The sequence below is a fragment of the Vulpes lagopus genome, chromosome 24 (assembly GCF_018345385.1).
Source record: "Vulpes lagopus strain Blue_001 chromosome 24, ASM1834538v1, whole genome shotgun sequence".
NCBI lineage: Eukaryota > Metazoa > Chordata > Mammalia > Carnivora > Canidae > Vulpes > Vulpes lagopus.
The window spans coordinates 43,768,886-43,788,711 of NC_054847.1; the positions used below are offsets into that span (position 1 = coordinate 43,768,886).

At 39.7% G+C, this 19,826-nt stretch overlaps 1 protein-coding gene across 3 annotated transcripts in view; it reads left to right on the forward strand.

The window, feature by feature from the left end:
• Window positions 1-19,826, forward strand: part of CDH20 (cadherin 20) — a 202,917-nt gene that overhangs the window by 122,979 nt on the left and 60,112 nt on the right. The window contains exon 1 of one of the 3 annotated variants that reach the window (XM_041739942.1): window positions 14,483-14,555. The exons of the other annotated variants lie outside the window; for them this stretch is intronic. The gene's annotated coding sequence lies outside the window, so the exon portion shown is untranslated. Of the gene's footprint in view, window positions 1-14,482; window positions 14,556-19,826 lie in introns of those variants that run through there. 3 annotated transcript variants of the gene reach the window in all.

A 19,826-nucleotide genomic window follows, 5' to 3' on the forward strand; every position in this document is an offset into this window, starting at 1 on the left:
AGGGAAGTGGGAAAGTGTCACACACTTAAGCCCAACTACTGAAAGAAAAAGCTCTTGTTGGAACCATTCTACCCTCCTCTCTGCGTGATGTTATTGGATTTGATTTCCTTTCTTCTAGAGAAGGACAAATTGGAAAAAAAAAAAAAATGACCTAAATTCAGTATTCCATCCAGATGCTTTCAATTTGGCAAGCGGGAAGCAAGTTTTGCATAGAGACTGAGCTCACTGAAAGGGATTAGAATTTTGAGTTGGAAATTCCAAAGGCATTTTAAAGTCAAGAAACTGTTTAGGAAAAGAATAAATACAAGTGACCTTGATATAATTCTGCAATGATATTCACATCTCAGAGTCAGTCATCTTAGGGGACCTTTGTAACTACTCTTCCCGGCACTGAGTTCAAAACAACAGACTGATGCTAACTTTCATTCAGACAAGAGACAAAACATAGTAGGATCCTGAACACACCTCATTTAAGAGGAGGAGCCAGTCACAGAAAACTTCTGCATACAGGGAGGTCATAAGGTAAACAAGGAGCTGTCACCACAAAGGCTCTGCTTACCCAGCTAATGGTGTCTCAGAACTGGCTGCCCTCTCTGAGTCTGACACAGACCTGGCCTTCACACCTGGCAGCCACCCATGGGAGTAACGTGGGCAGCAACACCAGACTTCCCTGAAGGTAATCTGCAAGGCAGACTGCCTCTGGTCTGAGGCTTGAGACTTTGGCATCCCTTGACCATATAGTCTAGTATTGCATTAGCTATTTTGTTGAGTTTCCTTTTTCCTTAGCCATTTGTGTTCTCATGTTTTGCCACTTCTTTCAATAAGTAATATCTTAAACACCACCAGCCGCTAACATCAGACAATATTTAAATACTTGTTTTTCATTTTTCTCAAATAATTCATTGGTTTAGGAGTAAATACACTTTTTGATATTTTTTAATCAAAATTATTTAGACTATCTCAGGTAAGTGCTAACGAGGTGTAGGACATCGTTAACTTACATTGTTTCCTCTAAGGTACACAAATGAGGTTTTTAATTCTAAAAGAAAAATAGCAGTTTCATCATTTTATGAAAAGGTAAATTTGAACCACAGCATATACAGATCATATAAAAATTATGCAAGTGCCTATATGAGCAGGGGATTTGAATTTAGTATTAATTGGGAAAATGTTTTAGTTTCTTTAATGACTCTAATGACTATTCCATCTCAAAAAGTAGTATATGAAACTAATGACCCTATTTAAAATTAGATCAAAATTACTAATTATAGAAAAATATTTAAGCATGGTATATTAGCTTCCTAGGCTGCCATAACAAACTAGATGCCTTAGAACAACAGAAATTTACTATCTCACAATTCTGGAAGCTAGAAGTCCAAAATCAAGGTGTTGGCAGAGCCACAGTCTTCCACGTCACTAGAGGAGAACTCTTCTTTGCCTCTTCCAGTTTCTGGTAGCCCCAAGAGTTTGTTAGCTTTATAGCAGCCTCCACATCCTCATGACCACCTTCTCTCTGTGTCTGTGTCTTCTCTTTTCTTATAAAGACATCAGTCATATTGGATTAAGGGCCCACCCTAATGGGCGGATCTTAACTTGATTATATCTGTTAAAGATCTCATTTCCAAATAAGGCCATATTCACAGGTTCCAGGGGTTAGGATTTTTTTGGAGGGGGACACAATTCAACCCATACCATGTGGCTAGGATTTTCTCAGTGAGGGAATGTAGACTCTAACTTTACCAAAATCATAGTATCATACTGTTTCTGCTCCAAAAATTCTAACTTCTTTTCACGTGCCTTCACAAAACAAAGGAACAGTCAGAAATGCAACAGTTTCTAATGTAATGTGTCAACAAGTATTTGATAAACAAAGTATTTGATAAAGTTTCTCTTAGAAAAGAGAAAAGGGCATCCAAAGCATGTCAGGGATAGGAGCTGATGACTTAAGACCCTCTGAGATTTTTGAGAAACTCATCTCCCTGGGTGGCACAGGTAATGTGCCAAAGAAAACAAGGTAATGATAAGTTCAAAAGATTCATCAAGGGGAAGAGATAGAAGATGTCCTAAAGTTACTTACTCTATAAATAATTTAGCATGACAAATCTTTGATACCAATGAATATTTAGAAAACATAATCGATGCCAAGTTATGATGTACCATTCAGCACCTAACAGATTATAGTAAACAACTGTTGTTATAGTCTGTCCCTGACTTTCTTCTCCAGACTTTGGATATGCCCACCTTCCCCTTCAAGGGTACCACTTCAAGGTCTCTTTCCATTGTCTCTTCCCCTGTGCGAGCTCTCTTTCTCTCCCTTGTAAGCACTCATAGGTACCTTTACAGGCACCTCTCTGCATCAGTCCTAGTCCTGCTCACTGGCTTCCTCTAATCTCAATGCCCACTCCCTACTCCTATGCTGGTATCTTTGATACACATCCATGCTTCTCAAACTTGAACATGGGATCTTGTTAAAATGCAGCCTCTGATTCAGTATATCTGGGGAAGGGCCATCCTCTGTTTCTAACAAACTCCTAGGCAATGACCACACCACTGGCCCATGGACCACCCTGCTGGATGGCCCTCCAAGGCCCTCTCTATAAGCCCTACCACCTTCCCCAGCGAAGCTTCTCTTCCTCATCAAAGGCTCATATTTCAAAATAATTTTTTATCACTACCACCCACCTCCTCTCATCAGCTCCTGTCACCTCAAGCACATCTCAGGTACTCAGATGATAAAATAACCCTACTGAAGAATGAATATAAGATGCACTCTCCCTACTGCTTCCCCCTGTCCCCCTCCCAGAGATTTTCCTTGGTGGTTTGTATGAATATTTTAACCAAGTAGTTTTCAGGGCACCTGAGTGGCTCAATAGTTGAGCATTTACCTTTGGCTCAGGTCGTGATCCCAGGGTCCTGGGATCGAGTCCCGCATTAGGCTCCCCATAGGGAGCCTGCTTCTCCCTCTGCCTATGTCTCTGCCTCTCTCTGTCTCTCTCATGAATAAATGAATAAAATCTTTTAAAAAATAAATAAACAAACCAAGTAGTTTTCACTTGAAGTGTCAACATAGGTACATTTTTCTGGAACGTGGAGTCAAGATTGTTATCAGACTTTCAAGTAATTCTCTAATCCCTTTACTTTAGGTAGTAAAATATCAGGTACTGTCAATAAACGTATTTTGAAGGACATAAGAGGGGTGTGGAGGGGCCTCCTCTTCAAGCACACCACCTGGCTTTCTTCCTTTCACTTCATGAGACTATTCATGGGAGAGGAAGAGCAGAGCTGAGAACTACAGCAGTTTCCTATTCACACTCCCTCAAACTCAGGGAAGGAGCTGCTTTGGGTTGTGTTTCCTTATATTCAAACAGAATTCCAGTCTGCAGGCTGGAGCACAACTCCCAGCCCTTAGTGAAACCTGAAGGTGAGACAAGATATAGAAGGAAGCAGCCATGTCCTCATTGCATCCAACTGTAGCTAAGACTGTAGGGCCCAGGAAGTCCAAATTCTCAAACTGGGGAGAAGGCAAAGGATCCTGGACCACTGGGAAAATATATGCTTCTGACAAAGAAAAGAATCCTGGGTCTTCCAAAGGACCGGGATGTGTAGCCTCTGCTTCCTCCAGCCACAGTGGACCCTGGAAATGCCTTGTTTAGCTACATATTAAATGAGATAACATATGTAAAGCACCCAGCATGGAGCCCAGCAGATATTAAGAGTTCAATAAATATTAGTTCCCTTCCCTATTAAAAGTAACACCAGCTACACGGTTTATGTGATTTGCTCGCCGTTATTACCATACAGCACAGTGAGAGGCGTGCATAATTAAATATGTACCACTACGGTAATTTCGGTTTTTTAATTTTATTGATAACATCATTATATGCTTTATATAAGCTCAGAGTTTTCTGCTTAGCCAGCATGGTCAACTATCCTAACTTTCAAAAAAAAAAAAAAAAAAGCAAAAGACCTTTCTGAGGGAAGAACGAAAAACAGTTTACTGGTTTAACAAGGTAAAACAAGTTTAACATCTTCCTGCAGGGTGAAGTGTCACCTTCCTCATGGATCTTCTTGCGCTAACCCAGTTGCAGCCCTCAACCCTGATACTCCCCCACCAGCTCCACACAACACCCCTCCCTCTGTCCTCCTTATACGGCAGCAAAGACCAGGCAATCTCCAAGGATATCTCCTACCATAGATGCTCTGATTCACATGCTGTCCAATCCTAGCAGTTTGGCAACACCAGCCAGGGCATGGAGCACACAGGAGCTGACTGTTGCCTGGCAAAACTATCCTCATTCAGGTCCCTGCTGGCACAAAGGGAATGTAGATGGTGCCTTGACACCACATGGGAGCTCAAAGCAATCACACCCATTTATCGACATCTGGGACCAAGAGGAAACATCAGCACCAGAGTGAAAAAGAGCCAGAGCCCTCCTACTTGAAAGCAGACACTCATGAACCAAGCACAGAGCTGAAATTGAAGTTGAGGCAGTAATGAAAGCTGCTGGAACCTCCATCCTGGGCTGGATATGAATCGCTAAAATGTCTATGGAACCACTGAACCTATTTAGAAAATCCTCAATGGCATTTACCACTGTAGGACACTAATTCTGATTTGTAACTAACTTTAGGAAATTATAATATCTACAAATGGAATCAATCATTTCAAAATAAGCCTTGTCACAGCAGACAACTTCAATTCCTAAGTAAATCTTAAAGATGTCATCATGATGCTCACTGGCCTGGCCTGGTTGCCCAAGAACATCACCTGATGTTTTTTAAAACTGAAATTGAAAATAGGGTCATTGTCAACAGGCTCTGGCACTCATTACTCTCCACATGTGTACTCCTACAGCTACTAAATAAACAAGGCATAAAAAACAAAGAACACCAAATCTATTAACTGTACTCATCCTTTAGCCTGCTGACTTCTCTCAACCATAAATTTGCATCTGATAGTTACAACTGCCATTTTCCTACAAAGAATGGCACAACCCCATCTTCTGGCTGTGTGGACCTTTTGCTAGTAACGTACAATATTTTCCATCACAGTAAAGAAAATAAAACATAAATGGCAATAAGAACCTGGATTGTTCAGTTACCAGGTTTGCAAGAGTGAACTGACATCTGATTTCCAAAACATCTTTAAATTTTCATATTTTGGAAATAAAATGATATTTAATGTTCAGAAAAAATTAATGGCCTGGAATTTTGTTATCAAATCAGGTGAATTTTAATGGCTTATTTTAAAAATTAACTTTGAAATGAAACAAGAAATTTGAACAGCATATTAGATCAAAGCACCCAGAAAACAGATGGAAGGTGATGTTTGAGTGCAAAGTCAATAAAAACTATCCTCATTCTAATTCTACAGAAAAATCTCAGTAACCCACCCACATACATGAGGATCTGCCCTAAAAAGCAGGTGTACTCATCATTTACACAATACAAAGCTGAATAAAGACATATTCCCTAGGAACAGCAAGCAGTTCTTTTCACCATTTGAAGAGTAATGAATCACTTTTTGAAATAAATACAAATAAAAGATTCACAATCTGTAAACAACTCTGAGTGACTGTCTACCCATATTAAAAAAAAAACCTCTATCCTTGTTATCTTAAAACATTCAAACTTATTTCCCAACATTTACAAGAGAAACTTTGTTTTATTTAAATGCTGTATCATAGTATGCTTCTTAAAAAATTAGTATTCATAAATCCTTCCATGAAATGTTCTAGTCATGCAAAGTTACAGAATATGTAGCTCATGACATCACTGCCATTATCCCAAGGGCCATCTTGTTATGACTCTACCTTCTGCAGGTCATCATATTAATAAAGGTGCTCATATTAATAAAGGTGATCAAAACAATTGAGGGGATGGGGAAGAGGATTAACTCTATGAAAATCTCAAAGCTATTTTTCCCACAACTTGAGGCCAGTTTTCCATGAGACAGACATAACTCCTACAAGTAAAGTTTTGGTCTGAGAGAACCAAAACTGGCTTCCTCAAGTTAGTTTTAAGGAAAAGGGGAAAATGAGTGCATGGTTACGGTAGCACTTCACGATATCCAAAGACAGGAGGCTGAAACAGCTCAGCCTCCCAAGAGAGAGGCCCTGTGCCTTTCTTGAGTCTCTCTCTTCCCTGCCAGTCTTCCTTTGCACAGCCTCTGCGGGATACAGCATCCTATTCCTCCCTGCACATCCCAGGTCCACATCCCCAGAAAACAGAAGGTATTTAGCCTACCTTGACTCAAACAGCTTCAGCCTGGGAGAGGGACTTAGCCTTTTGTTATGAAGAAGTCCGCAGAAGGTTCCCAGGCTTTGAGACAGGGACAGTTCTTAAACAAGACAGACATATGCTACACAGGGACCCTAAAAGACATTTGGGGCAGTCTTGAGTAAGAGGTACCATACATAATGGTGAGTCTGCCATTTGGGAGACACATTGCTAACATTTCCTTGTCAGATTCTACTGTTAGAATTATGTGCGATTTCTTTTTTTTTTTTTTTTTAATTATTTATTTATTTATGATAGTCACAGAGAGAGAGAGAGGCAGAGACACAGGCGGAGGGAGAAGCAGGCTCCATGCACCGGGAGCCTGATGTGGGATTCGATCCCAGGTCTCCAGGATCGCGCCCTGGGCCAAAGGCAGGCGCCAAACCGCTGCGCCACCCAGGGATCCCTGTGCGAATTATTTCATTGGAAAATATGCGTCTCATTTTTTCTATATTTGGAGAGACTTTTGTGGCATAATTTTCCTTTCTCTCCTCTTGAGAACCTGACAGTTTCTACACACAGTGAAGAAGCATGTTTATGGTGTTTTGGTCTGTTTTTGTTTTTGTTTTTCCTCAAAAAAAATGTCAAGAATAGTGTGCCTTTGACAGGCAGAATATTACAACTCATCTACAAGTGTCCATTTTCTGCTATCTACCAAATATAGGACTTGCAACTTCAATGCCTTTAGGGAAATATCCACTCCTGATTAAAAATGGATATGAAATCCCAAGTTGGATAGATTAATTGCCCCTCCTCCACCCCAAAAAAACTCAGAAAAAAAGATGCAAACAACTATGAGAAAAGGCTTTATAGTTTGTACCAACCATGGGAGTATTGTCTTTTCAACTTTCAGAAAGAATTAAACTTTACTGAGCAGCTATTTATGTTTTTCATACTCTATGCTTTGCATATTGCAGACAGGAGATGATTTCATCCTTAGAGCAACCCTGTAACACTATAGATTGGAAAAACCCTCTGAGTCTCAGAAAGATGAAATAATTTTGGGGGGGGGGGGAATATCAGAGGTAAATGTAAACCAATCTGCCTGTTCCCACGGCCCGTGGTGTTTCTCCCACTAGTACAAATAGCTAATATTTATTAAGGACACTGTGCCAAGGTCATTCAATGACTTAGGCACCAGATACACAAACCAGCTACCATCAGCTCCATTTCTTTTTATTTCTTTTTTAGATATTATTTATTTATTCATGAGAAACACACAAAGAGAGGCAGAGACTCAGGCAGAGGGAGAAGCAGGCTCCCTGAGGGGAGCCCAATACAGGACTCGATCCCAGGACCCCTGGATCACAACTTGAGCCAAAGGCAGATGCTCAACCACTGAGTCACCCAGGTGCCCCCCACGCCCATCAGCTCCATTTCGTCCATGTGGACAGAGAAACACATAGATGTTTAGTGTTTGCCCAAATTCAACCAGCCTGTAAACGGTGGAGCTGAGATTAGAACCCAGGCAATCCAGTTGCATGTCACATCCGGCTGTCTCCTCTGGAGAATCCAATCGTGTAGACAGCATACAGCCCTCCTCAGTGATCGCTCTCATTATTAAGTTGATAGGCCGTAATTGTGTCTGTGAGAACAGCCATGATTCCATCAGAAGTTCAAAGTAAAACAGAGTTAAAATTACATAGCTCACCTTTTCATCACATGCATGCAGGATGGAAACGACCGTCTTGGTAGGCAGGATTCTCCGATCCTTATTTCACCCTAAAGCAGCTCTTTTTCCTTATATCTTCTAAAGATTCAAGATATCAAGACATGCTAAAGGTTTTACGGGTGGGGGCAATCGCTTCATTTGTGTGTAGGGGTGCATGTGCGTGCACATGTGTGTGCACGTGGGTGGGGGTATGTGTTTGGGGAGGAGGAGAGCACAGTAGTAAAGAATATTGGTGACTCTCTTCTAAAAATGTTCTTTTCCTTACCTCTCCTTTTAAAGATAAGCGTATGTGGTGTCTCTGCCAGGAGACCTTAATGGACTGCTTTCCTCCAGTAGCTTCTTTTCCCCCTGCTTGCTCCATTAAAAGTCTTCTGATTTCAAATCACTACAGCGCAATTGGCTTAGATAATGTACTGTCATCCGCACCTCATACATCGTGTCCAGGGGACTCGCCTTACAGTAAGCATCACTTCAATTGCAAGGAGCTGGCCATGAGCCATGACCTGTGGGGGCCCCCGGTGGCCATTTATTGTAAACTATAGCTTCTGGGTGATGCTAATGAAGTTCTTCAAGAAGTCACATTTGCATGACTTCACATTTTTGTCTCCTTTAAAACTGCTAATAAAAGGCTGGCAAACATGTTCTTTATCATTCGTTACCCCATTTTCTTCATCTCTCTGTACAAGGGAAACCACTTCCATGCATCACAGTGTATCCCTTCATGACCACCAAAAACCAAACACCTCCCTGAAAAAAAAAAAATCACAAAAACGTAATGTGGTAACTGCCTCCAAATCTGGAGCTTTATATGCAAACTGTTTATGACATTTACAAAACTGGGAAGAAACTGCAATGGCACCGTGCTTCTGGAAGGATAAGGCCAATTTCAGAATCCAATTTTTAAAAGGAAATGCCATGTTTGTTTCATGTCAGCCTCTGCTTCAGACCAGGAAAAAAAAAAGAAAAAGCGGTTTTGCCGAACAAAGCAAAAACCGTTGGTCTGGCTAGTTATTTCCAAGCAAAGCAGAGGGCAGATGGAAAGCCATTCAGTTGGCTGTAGCCCCTTGTCTTATCTACTTCCAGTTGCTTTGGAAGCAGCTGAGCAAAGCTTAACCCCATTGAATGGGGGCTCTCACTCCCTCTCTCTTGCTCTCTCTCTCTCTCATACACACACATACACACACACAGATGTTTATTTAAATAGCAATATTTTTAAAAATATAGGCTGGGCTGTCACATAGACAGGTGGCCTGGCTGTGTTCGCAGTTCTGCTACACCAGGCTGGCTGCCCAGTTTGTCAAAAGCCCTGCCTCCCAACTGACCTGTAGTGACGACACCGTACACATCCGTGTACGCACAAGATACCCACGAGCCCAGTGTAGTCTCTTGTTAAGGCAGAAAAGATTTCCAGAAGGGAGCCGGTGGCACTTTGTAAATTTAGAATCAAGCTTTGGAGTATGAGTGTGTGTAAAATGGAAATCACCTCTGCAATTTCATGTTTGCATTTACATATGTACATTATAGTTTCCAGCTACAACCATATATGGGGAATCAACGAACGAATAAAAACATGTCACAAACACAGACACATAAATATATACTAAACACAGAGAAGGAACTAGATACATTGCAGATATCATATATGATACCAGATATCAGTGCACCTAGATACAAAGACGATATCACTTATCATACATAGTTCATAGAGATTCTGATAAAAAATTTGTATGAGAAGGATGCCTGGGTGGCTCAGCAGTTGAGCATCTGCCTTTGGCTCAGGGCATGATCCCCGGACACCCAGGATCAAGTCCCGCACTGGGCTCCCTGCTGGAAATCTGCTTCTCCCTCTGCCTGTCTGTCTCTGCTTCTGTGTCTCTCATGAATAAATAAAAAATTTTAAAATCTTAAAAAAAATTTATATGGGAAGAAATATATAATCGACTTTTAAATGAATTTCTTTCCCATATATTCAATTTTCTTACTGAAGACTATTTTTCTCATTGCTCTCTAGTGTAAAACAATATGCGTATTGCCTCTGATGGTCTACACAGTGTGCAAAAAAAACACAGGACCAATCAACCAGTCACATCTATGTTTGCTCACATCTGTCAACTGTCTGTGTATAAAGCTCACTCATTCCCCTGCCTGCTGCTGTATATGCAGATCATACATAGCAGAATGCCCAGAGCGTGTAGGGGAAACAAGACTCAGTTAGCTTGATGATTGTGGGGGGTCACATCTTATCATCCCTGCTCACAACATATCCCATGACTGTTGCCTGCAACACGACTGGGCACTAGCTGTATCCAATCTATTTCTACGGTGTATTGTCACTGGTCAAAACTGGCCTTGTTCTCCCATTCCCTCCATTTTCCAACTGAAAAAGGAAAGGAGCTGATAAGCCTGAGCTCAATTTGTTCTGGCAATTATTGCAAAGTTCCTACTGTGAGGGAGGCCCTGCCCGTTGGTGCGGAATGACACGCAGCCATCCAGGGTCCAGACAAAAGGAGACCCTGCTTTTCTCCAAGTGTATTCAGCCATATATAGACATATTGGCTGAGATGCCTGCCCATTCACATCTTAATGGGAAAAAGAGAGAGACAAGAACCTGCAGTGGGGGGAGGGGAGGAGAATGAAAGATTATCAAGTGACACCAGACAACAAAACGTGAACTTGGTGAAGAGGAAGAAAGGAAACGATTTTGACCACAGGACAGTAAATCACTGATAAAATGTGGATGCAGGTGTTTTAGTACTATCCAGCTAAATTATGCTTTTATCACAGATAAAGGTTACTCTAATGATACTGAAATATGAAGTTGAAGAAAGTTACACTTGGAGGTTGGATTATGTGACTCTCGCTTCTATTCTCTCTCTCTCCTGCACATTAATTCAACCAAATGAAACTGTTGGATGAAATACCACCAAGCTGCATTCTAAAGTGTAATTCCTCTGAAACAAGTATGTAGCTTTATTAGAAAACCAAAGTACCGGTCAAAAGGTGAAAAAAACAGATTATATTATGATGAAAAAGAGGTCATTTAAGAAAAGGCTGAAATAGCACTTCTTTTTGAAATGGCATATGGAGGCTTTTATAATACTGCAAAAAAGGTGACTTTTTCTTAATATTTGTCCTTATTCTCTGCTTATGAACAGAAAGAAAATGTTCGACGATAAGGTCACTTTAAATTCTAGGCCATGGCACATGTTCCTCTCTGGAGCTGAATGCCCTCATCCTTCCCCCTTTCAACTATATCTAATGATAATTGTCCTGCCCATCCAACACCCCTGTCTACTAGGAAAACAGATGACAAGAAGTAATGTCAGAGTTGCGTCTGTGACATACCAGAAATCATTTCTCCCAGCAAAAGTCACTTATTTCAAAGGATAAGTAATGAAATGAGCAGGGGAAAATTAAGTTAATTTTAAAATCCGTTATTAGTTGCTTCTCTTTAGTCATAATGGAAATAGGGGGGGAAATTACAGATTCAATAACATGCATTTTTTCCATTACGGAGAATGGCTAATTCAATGGATGAATCATTAGAGAAAGATCCCTCTGGCCTTACACAACTCCAGACAGAGAAACAAAAAGGAAAAGTTTAAGATATAAAATATACTATAAAATTGTTGGGAAGAGTGAGCTACAACCCCCAACGAAATTACCTCTTCTGGCAATTAAGAGCCCGTTTGTTAGAGCATTAATAGCCTCAGGCAAACTAAACAAACCCATTCCTGGCTGCCGGTAATGACAGATTTCTTAGGGAGTATTATTTAATTAACAATAATTTGAAAGAGCAGCTCAGCTGAGACACTGCATGTACTTACTGGAAACACTGAGCAATGGTAGTGGAAAAGACGTGCAATTTGTTAGCCTTCCCATTATCTCTCGTTTCTGAAATACATAAGTAGCTGATAGGTATTTGCCACTAGGTATTTTCAGCTGCCTGTGAGGCCAACATGTCCAAAGAACTTTAGCTCTTACTGTACAAGGCTGCTAATAGTCCTCTGCTGTTTGATTCTGTTAAGAAATCCCCCAGGGCCTCAAATGTTCAGGGACAGCATTCTTTGTCCTTCCCCCTTCTAGACAAGGGCAACTGCCAGCCCCCCTTCCCTGTGTACGCCAGGCTCCCTCCCACCCCCATACATCATTTGCTGCTAATCACCTAACATAAGTGATGCCTTTTGTTCTCCTTCCCTTCCCAAGTAGCTTTAGGTTGCATCAGCAACTTGGTAGCTGGCTGGGCCTTACTCCCCCCAGAGACGCCTTCCGACCCCAAGGCACTGACAGAGGAGGGAAAAAGGCTTTAGCCAGGAGCAGTCTTCTCCCCTCCACGTTACTGGACTAAATCCCCACCTCCAACAGCCTCCTTTAGAGCTGATTATCATTTAAAGACCAATTTCAGAATGGCAGAGGGAGGACCACTTTAAGTTGTTCTGACAGACAGTGGGAGCTGACGTGAACTCCATGACTAAAGTGGCAAGCTCAGGAAAATGCAAAAATAGTGCACTCCCTGGAAGAAGAAGAAAAGTAAGTTATAAAACTTTCCATGTCGTATGTTGTTTCCATGACATAGCTTCACAAAATCTGGTTTAAAATTGGTCAATGGCATAGAAAGACTGTGTTGGGAAGTGAAAGTGTTGATTTAGTTCTGTGGAAGCCAAAAGACGCTAGCTAAGACAGTAATTTTAAATTATTATTGGATGGCTGTTAATTGTACTTACCAGTGTCCATTAAAATTCCTGCCAACATAAAAATCTTTATCTTGACTTGATTTGTGAGAAGCTTAGGAATGAATAGTCAGTGTAGAACATGGTTATTAAGCCAAACAAACTTGTTTGTGGCTTCTGAAAAGACAAATGTGAAATCCCAACCAGATAGCTCATGCTTAGGAGAGTAGATTAGGACAGGGTATGTGCAGAGCACCAGCATCCATAGTGGATGAAGACTGATTGCAGGAGCTAAAGATTTTTCTTTGATTCTTCTGAGTCCACGGTAGCTTTTACTCAAATAATATCAAAAGCATCTGATTAAACACATCTCCCAGAAGGATTTTATCATAGGACATGCTTTATTGTGTACAGTAGAATCAGATTGATATCATATGGCATCAGCCAGTGAATGCCTTGTTTTGAAACAACTTGCGGAAATAGATTTTTATCCCCTTCTTTAATCCTAATTTGATACTATTAACCAATTCCATTATTTAAATTGACTATTAAGATTGGAATCAGTTTGATTTATCAGAATGTATTTCCCATTAATAAGGTTTTCTTTCTAGTCTTCCCTTTTAACCTTCATTTACTTTTAGCACTTTGAAGAGAAACATTTACAAAATCTTTTTCCCTCGTATGGATTAAAGCATGTGGACTGGTTCCTGTTAAACCATTCTTAGCCTTACGGTATAAGAACAAAACCTTGTAGAGTTTATATGCATTTCTTTTAACGATTTTTTACTGCATAGGGGAAAAAATGAAAGGGATTATAAGAGAAAGAAATAATAAATTTTGCAAAAGATACATAAGAGCATTTTCCATTCCAAAGAAACCCAATTCCTTTACTGACATAGAAAAGAAATTTACAGGAGTTTTAACTGCTAATGCAGTTTCCACTAGTAACATCTGAACATCTTTGTGGCACTGCTATATAGTATTTAAATACCAGAAAGGGGGGAAAGTGCCAACATAAAAGCAATGGAGACACACAATTTTTCCAGACAGCAGAGCTAACAATCCTATCTTGCCACAAGTGTTACCTGAGATCAATCCGCAAGTCATTAACAACAAAAGAAAGTTTTTTCCTTTAACAGATCCTTTACAGCAAGTAAAAGTAGAAATAGGTAGTAGCAAATATCATCACCAACTGACTAGAGAGAAGGACTGCTAGTTCTTTGCATTGTATGCTCATAAATTCAGCATTTCTTCTAGGCAAGAATGAGTGAAATGCTGCAAATGCTTACTATGATGTAAAGTCAGCATTTGAAAATATCACTGATTTGTGGAATTTGCAAAAGGCCTTATGTCCCTTGGGTTCCATTTCCACCTTTGGAAGTCCTACTTGAGTCTGTGGAAGCATCCCCTTCTGCAGTCTTCTGCCCGTCCTCTCTCCCTGACCAAAAAAAGGCAGATTTCTCAATTTCCATAAGCTACCTGTCCCAGTTTATAAGCATCACTGTTCAGGAAATCTTTGTTTAAATCTCTTTCTCTACTGATTAAGAACATGGTCTCTGCTCCTGATTCCGAGGAGATGCCTATCTTCAGTGAAAATGAATGTTTAAAATTTGGATGCCATTATTGAGCTACACCTTGACTTTTTCTCCTCTAAGCCTTTCTCCTCCCCAGCCTCCTTTCCTGGGGTGCCTGGCTGGCTCAGTTGGCAGAGCATGCGACTCTGGGATGGACTCAGGGTTAGGAGTTCAATCCCCATGCTGGGTGTAGAGATTACTTAAAAATAAAAAAAATAATTTTTTTTTAATTTCTTTTCCTTGGACACTGTTAGGTTTCATCTTTAAAGCCTTGAGGACTCCTCTGAACCTGATCCAAGCTTCTACCCTCACTTCACAGCCTCCTTTGGGTTGCAGCTCTCAGACATGGAGAAAGCTCTGGTGAGGAACCCAGTCTCACCTGGCAGATCCTCAGGATCATACTCTGTTAACATTGCCATATTCAGTGCCATGATTTGCGCTGAAATGAGAATGTTATACTGCTAAATCATTGTTCACTTTTTGTTTAATTTCATTCTATTCCAATTTTTATTAAATTCCTGCTTGGTGCTGACACTGTGCTAATCCTGAAGACACAAGGGTGACAGTCACTGCCCTCAGAGAACTCACAGGCTAGTGGGGAAAGCAGACCATGTGGGCTGACCGGGCATAATGGACAGAGTGGCATGGGGGCACAGAAGACAGGTCTCTTAATTAACAGATGCTTCCTGGAAGAGAGGTTGCCAAGTAAAGGGCCTAGAAAAAGCATCTGTTTGAACAAAAGCATGAAGGTGTTAAAATACAGGGTCTGTAGTTTATTTTAATGAACGAAAAAATATGAGAGAAGGGAAATGAGGCTAGAATGGTAGGCAGATCATGTAGGTCCTTGAGTACCTTGTCAAGGAGTTCAGTTTTATCAGTTAAGAAAAGAGGAGCCATTAGAGACCTTTTAGCAGGTGAGTGACCTGTTAAGATCTCTCCTGCTGATAGGAGAACAGATTAGAACAGAGACACCACGGAGGAGGTAGCTACAGTGGTGAAGGTGTAGAAGTTACTGGGGCAGCTAGAAACAGAAGGAATCTTACATTAACTTCTGGATTCCTACTTTGATGGCTGGAAATGCCACCTGTTCCATGGCTAGCATAAGCAGAGCAAGAGACCCAAAGAGAAAACAATCAGAAGTCAAACTGGGAGGAAATGATATCCACTATGACCTGCCAGTCTTGTATTTCTTCAAGGAGTTCTTATTTCCAGATATTACTAAATTTTATTTTATTCATTATTGCTCTGCTTATATTTTAATACTTCTTCAAAGAGCCACATGTCTACAGCCAAGTCACATCCTTTTCTACCATCTCTTTAATCTGTTCTACTTTGCAAAAATCCCAATACTTAGTGATCATGACTTTAATATCCTTAAACTGTGAATATTAAACACTTGATACAGAACTTACTTTACTACTTGTCATTGTACTAAAGTTGAAAATGATCCATTGATAACAATTCTCCAGTCACTAATAGTCAGAACCATATTTCCTTATTTTTTATGCCTAAGCAGTCTTATGCAAAAGTTGTGCATGTATCACTTATATAGACACACCCAACCTTTACATACACCCATCTCTACCACAACAGATATGGAAATTAGGCCATTCAAACAGAACTTGCTCTCTATGTTTTTTTTAAAATCAAAGAATGACTATTCCCCCACCCCCTAAATCCCTTTCCAAATACAAAAACTCGCCTTTGCTCATCTGAAAATGCAAAAGTTCTTCCACACTGAATTCCGTGGCCCTGAATAGCTTGACTGATGAGCCAAGTGTGAGTAAGTGTATTTTCTACACATGGTCACAATAATGTCCCATCCCACAGGCTCTCCTGGGGCCTTGCCACTCCCCTTCAATAGGTGGAGCCTAATTCCCTTTTAAGTGTGTGGCCTGGGAAGTGGCTCACAACCAACAGAATATAGCAGACATGAAGCTTGAGAGGATTCTAAGGTTGGGTCATTAAAGCTAATGCATCATATGCTTTGAGAATGTACCCACCTGAGAGCCCTGACCACATACATAGCCCAAATGCTTTCATGGAAGCCCCCACGCTACTAGGAAGCCCAAATTAGTCCATGTGAATGGAAATCGCATGTGACATACTAAATGAGACTGTGTGAAGAGATAAGAGATGGCCCAGCAGGCTCCAGTGACACCAGACCCCTGCTGTCCCAGTCCAGCCACCATTTGACTGCAAATGCCTGAGAAACCCCATGCCAGAATCATCTAGCCAAAACACATCCAAAGTTCTGACCCATAGAAACCACAAAAATTAATAAAATAATTGCTGTTTCAAGCTACTACATTTTGAGGTGATTTGTTTCATAGCATAGCCAGAAAACAGGAATTAGTGCCAAAATGATCCAGTACAAGGTCTTTAATGGAGGACTGGTATTCAAGATCCCTCTTACACCTCATTGTATGAGGCTACATATTCCTGTGATTTGTGCCTCTTGACCCAGGCCTGAAACTAGTCAGTGATCTTGATGCTGACACTAAATTGGGTTCTGAAGACCCCGAAATGACTAGAAGATCCTATATTGAAAACAGTTCTCACTCTTCATGAACCCAATGGTCACTACTGGAACCCATGAGGGCTCCACTTTGCTAGTTTTAGACCAATGTATTTTGCTTGATCCATTTGGGAATCTTCTTTTTAATACATCCCTTGTTATCTTGATAAATGTCCCTAAGAAGAACAACAAGCTTAAGTATATATTCAGTGATTCTATTAGAAACTAACTGGACTAGATTTTGGGGGAGCAGGGGGAGTCCATTCAGAGTTCAAATTAAGACCACCTCACACATTTGCTTGAAACGTGGTTCTGTTACTGAGCTACAGAACACTACTGAAGAACCACCAGGGAATAAACATAGCCCAGAAAGAGAAGGATATCAAACCAATATCTGCCCCATGATTGTATCACTATGTTATAATTAGAGGGGGGCTAATGCTAGAGATTGCAGATCAAATAAGCATTCTTGTTACATATGCATGGCTATCTGCGCATGGCTGGGCATGGTCTGGTGGGGATAGCCAAGAGATGGTGGTATCAAGGAGGAGTAGAGAATATTGAATCTCAAACTTAAAGACAATGCCTTCTACCATTACGCTCTATAAAGGTAACTGAGGTCTATAAATAATGGATAATAACCAGCCTATGATCAGCTAATTCTAATATAACTTGACTCTCAGTATTAGTTCATTTTGAGGTATTTCTGGGGTAGATTTCCCATTTTCTGATAAAACTTTTTTTTTTTTAGAACAGCTTTCAAACCAATTGTTGATCTTCCCTCAAAAACAGAGCTGCATGATATTCCTTCACATGGGTATAACATAGTTTTTAAAATCATCTATCACTGGAAATCTGGATTAATCTTTCTTTTGCTATAATAAGAATACCATAATAAATACAAATAGATTTAAATTCAAATAAAATCTTTATCAAAATTATTTCCTTGGGATCAATTAAATACTCATTTTCAAGACATGACACATATTGCAAAACTGCTTTCAAGAAAGCTTTTGTCAATCTACACTTCTATCTAAGTATATGAAAATGTCTAATTCTCCACATTCTCAGCAACATAGGTTTTATAATGTTTTCCAATTTAATAGGATAGAAGTAACTCATTTTCTTCAGCTAATTGCAAAAGTAAAATTTTATCATATATTATAGGTCATTTTATTTCCTCTTTTATGAATTTCTCTTACTGTCATTTGATCATCATTTTTAATAATGAGTATAAAGGCTCTTTAGTATGGTAAGGGTAGTACCTCTATCTATCTTCTATCATTTTGCTAAAACACATGAACTTTCTCAATGGTAATACAGAGTTCTAGAAGACTGTTTTCTCATGCATGTTGCTGATTTTTATACTCAAAATATAGCAATGTCTAGTAATTATTTAGTTCAATCTATTAACATTATCCTTCATTACCTATCATGATACTTTGGGAACCCTTCTTCAACCCAGTATCATAAAAACAATATTCACCTATATCTTCTCTTAGTATTTTTTTAAAATATATTCTACTAACCTGCATAGTTTGATTTGTCCCATTTGACTCTCCAATGAAATGGAAAATGGATGGTGGATGGTGAAGGACAGGATACAGCTTTTCCAACCACAGTTAACCAACTTACTGAAGACATCTGCCTTGCCACATATATAATATAGATTAAGATGGAGCTTAGTAAAGAGGATACAGTAATAAAGAAAAGGAGAAATAAGACGAAGGCAGAGCCTAGCAATTTTACCTTGAAAAAGCTTCAGAAGACCAGAGTTCTGAAAAATCCTGCACTAAAGGATTTCCACTTCCTTGATCCTATGAAAACACAATCAGAAATATAGGTGCCAGAACTGGGTGTTATTCTATATGTTGGCAAATTGAACACCAATAAAAAATAAATTTACAAGAAAAAAAAAGAAATATAGGTGCCAGAAATATAACAGTTAAAAAAAAAAAAAGAAATATAACAGTTGCAAGTTTTGGCTGGGGGAGAAAGGCACTAATGCATAAATGCTAATAATGTAAACACTAATGACTTTGGTCATTGTAAGATACATTCTGATCTCAGAAACACTTAAAAGTTTTTTAAAAGTCCTAAAAAATACAAAATATATTCATTAAGTCTGTTTGGGGGCTTTCTTTTCAGTTCTTCAACATCTATTTTATTTTAAAATGCTTTTAAATTTTTAATCAGTTTTTATTTTATTAAAAGTAAAATATTTGTATCGGTCAAAAACAAAACAATACAGTACTGGAAAGCTTATAATAAATGGAAAAGCAGTGCCTTGTCCCCCCCAAAACCCAATACCCAAAGGCAACCCCAGAAGTTCTTTCTTCAAGTACCTGCTCATATATTTCTAAGTAATATGCTTACACAGATATTTCCTCAAATATCTATTTTTTAAAGATTTTATTTATTTATTTGAGAGACAGCTCAGAGGAAGAGTGAAAGGGAGAGGCAGACTCCTCACTGAGCGGAGAGCCCCATGTGGGGCTCGATCACAAACCCCTAGGATCATGAGCTGAGCTGAAGGCAGACATTTAGCCAACTGAGCCACCTAGGCGCCCCATGAAATATCTATTTTAGATATTAGCACTTGACTTTCCAGTACAGTAGTTGAGGATTTAATTCTAAATATTCCCACCCATTCTCTACTCCTTCACCCTCTCAACACAGTTCTATTTCAACTTTCACTAAAAGAATAGTCAACACATACTTTATTATGAATGAATGTTGTTTCCTATTATAAGCAAAGTTGTACATCAAGATTCTAATTCTTGTTTTCCAGAATACTTTTGTTTTTCTGGATTAATGACTGCCTATTCTTTTCTTTTCTCCTCTTCTTTATATCTGTGTCACTATTATTTTTTCAAATGTTCAAAAGATCTGTCTCATGCTTATCGATAATTTTAACAAATACTGCAAGAATTTCTCAAACCCACTAATACTAGCTTCATTTTTTTTCCCGGGGCCCTCCCCACTCCCACCCCCACCCAGCCTGGTTTCTGTGTCTAGGCCTAGTACATAACTGTTATCCTAGGCCTTCTCCTTGCTGGTCCTCTACATTGGATCTCCTTTCTCTGGGATCCCATATCTTTTTCTCAGTCTCC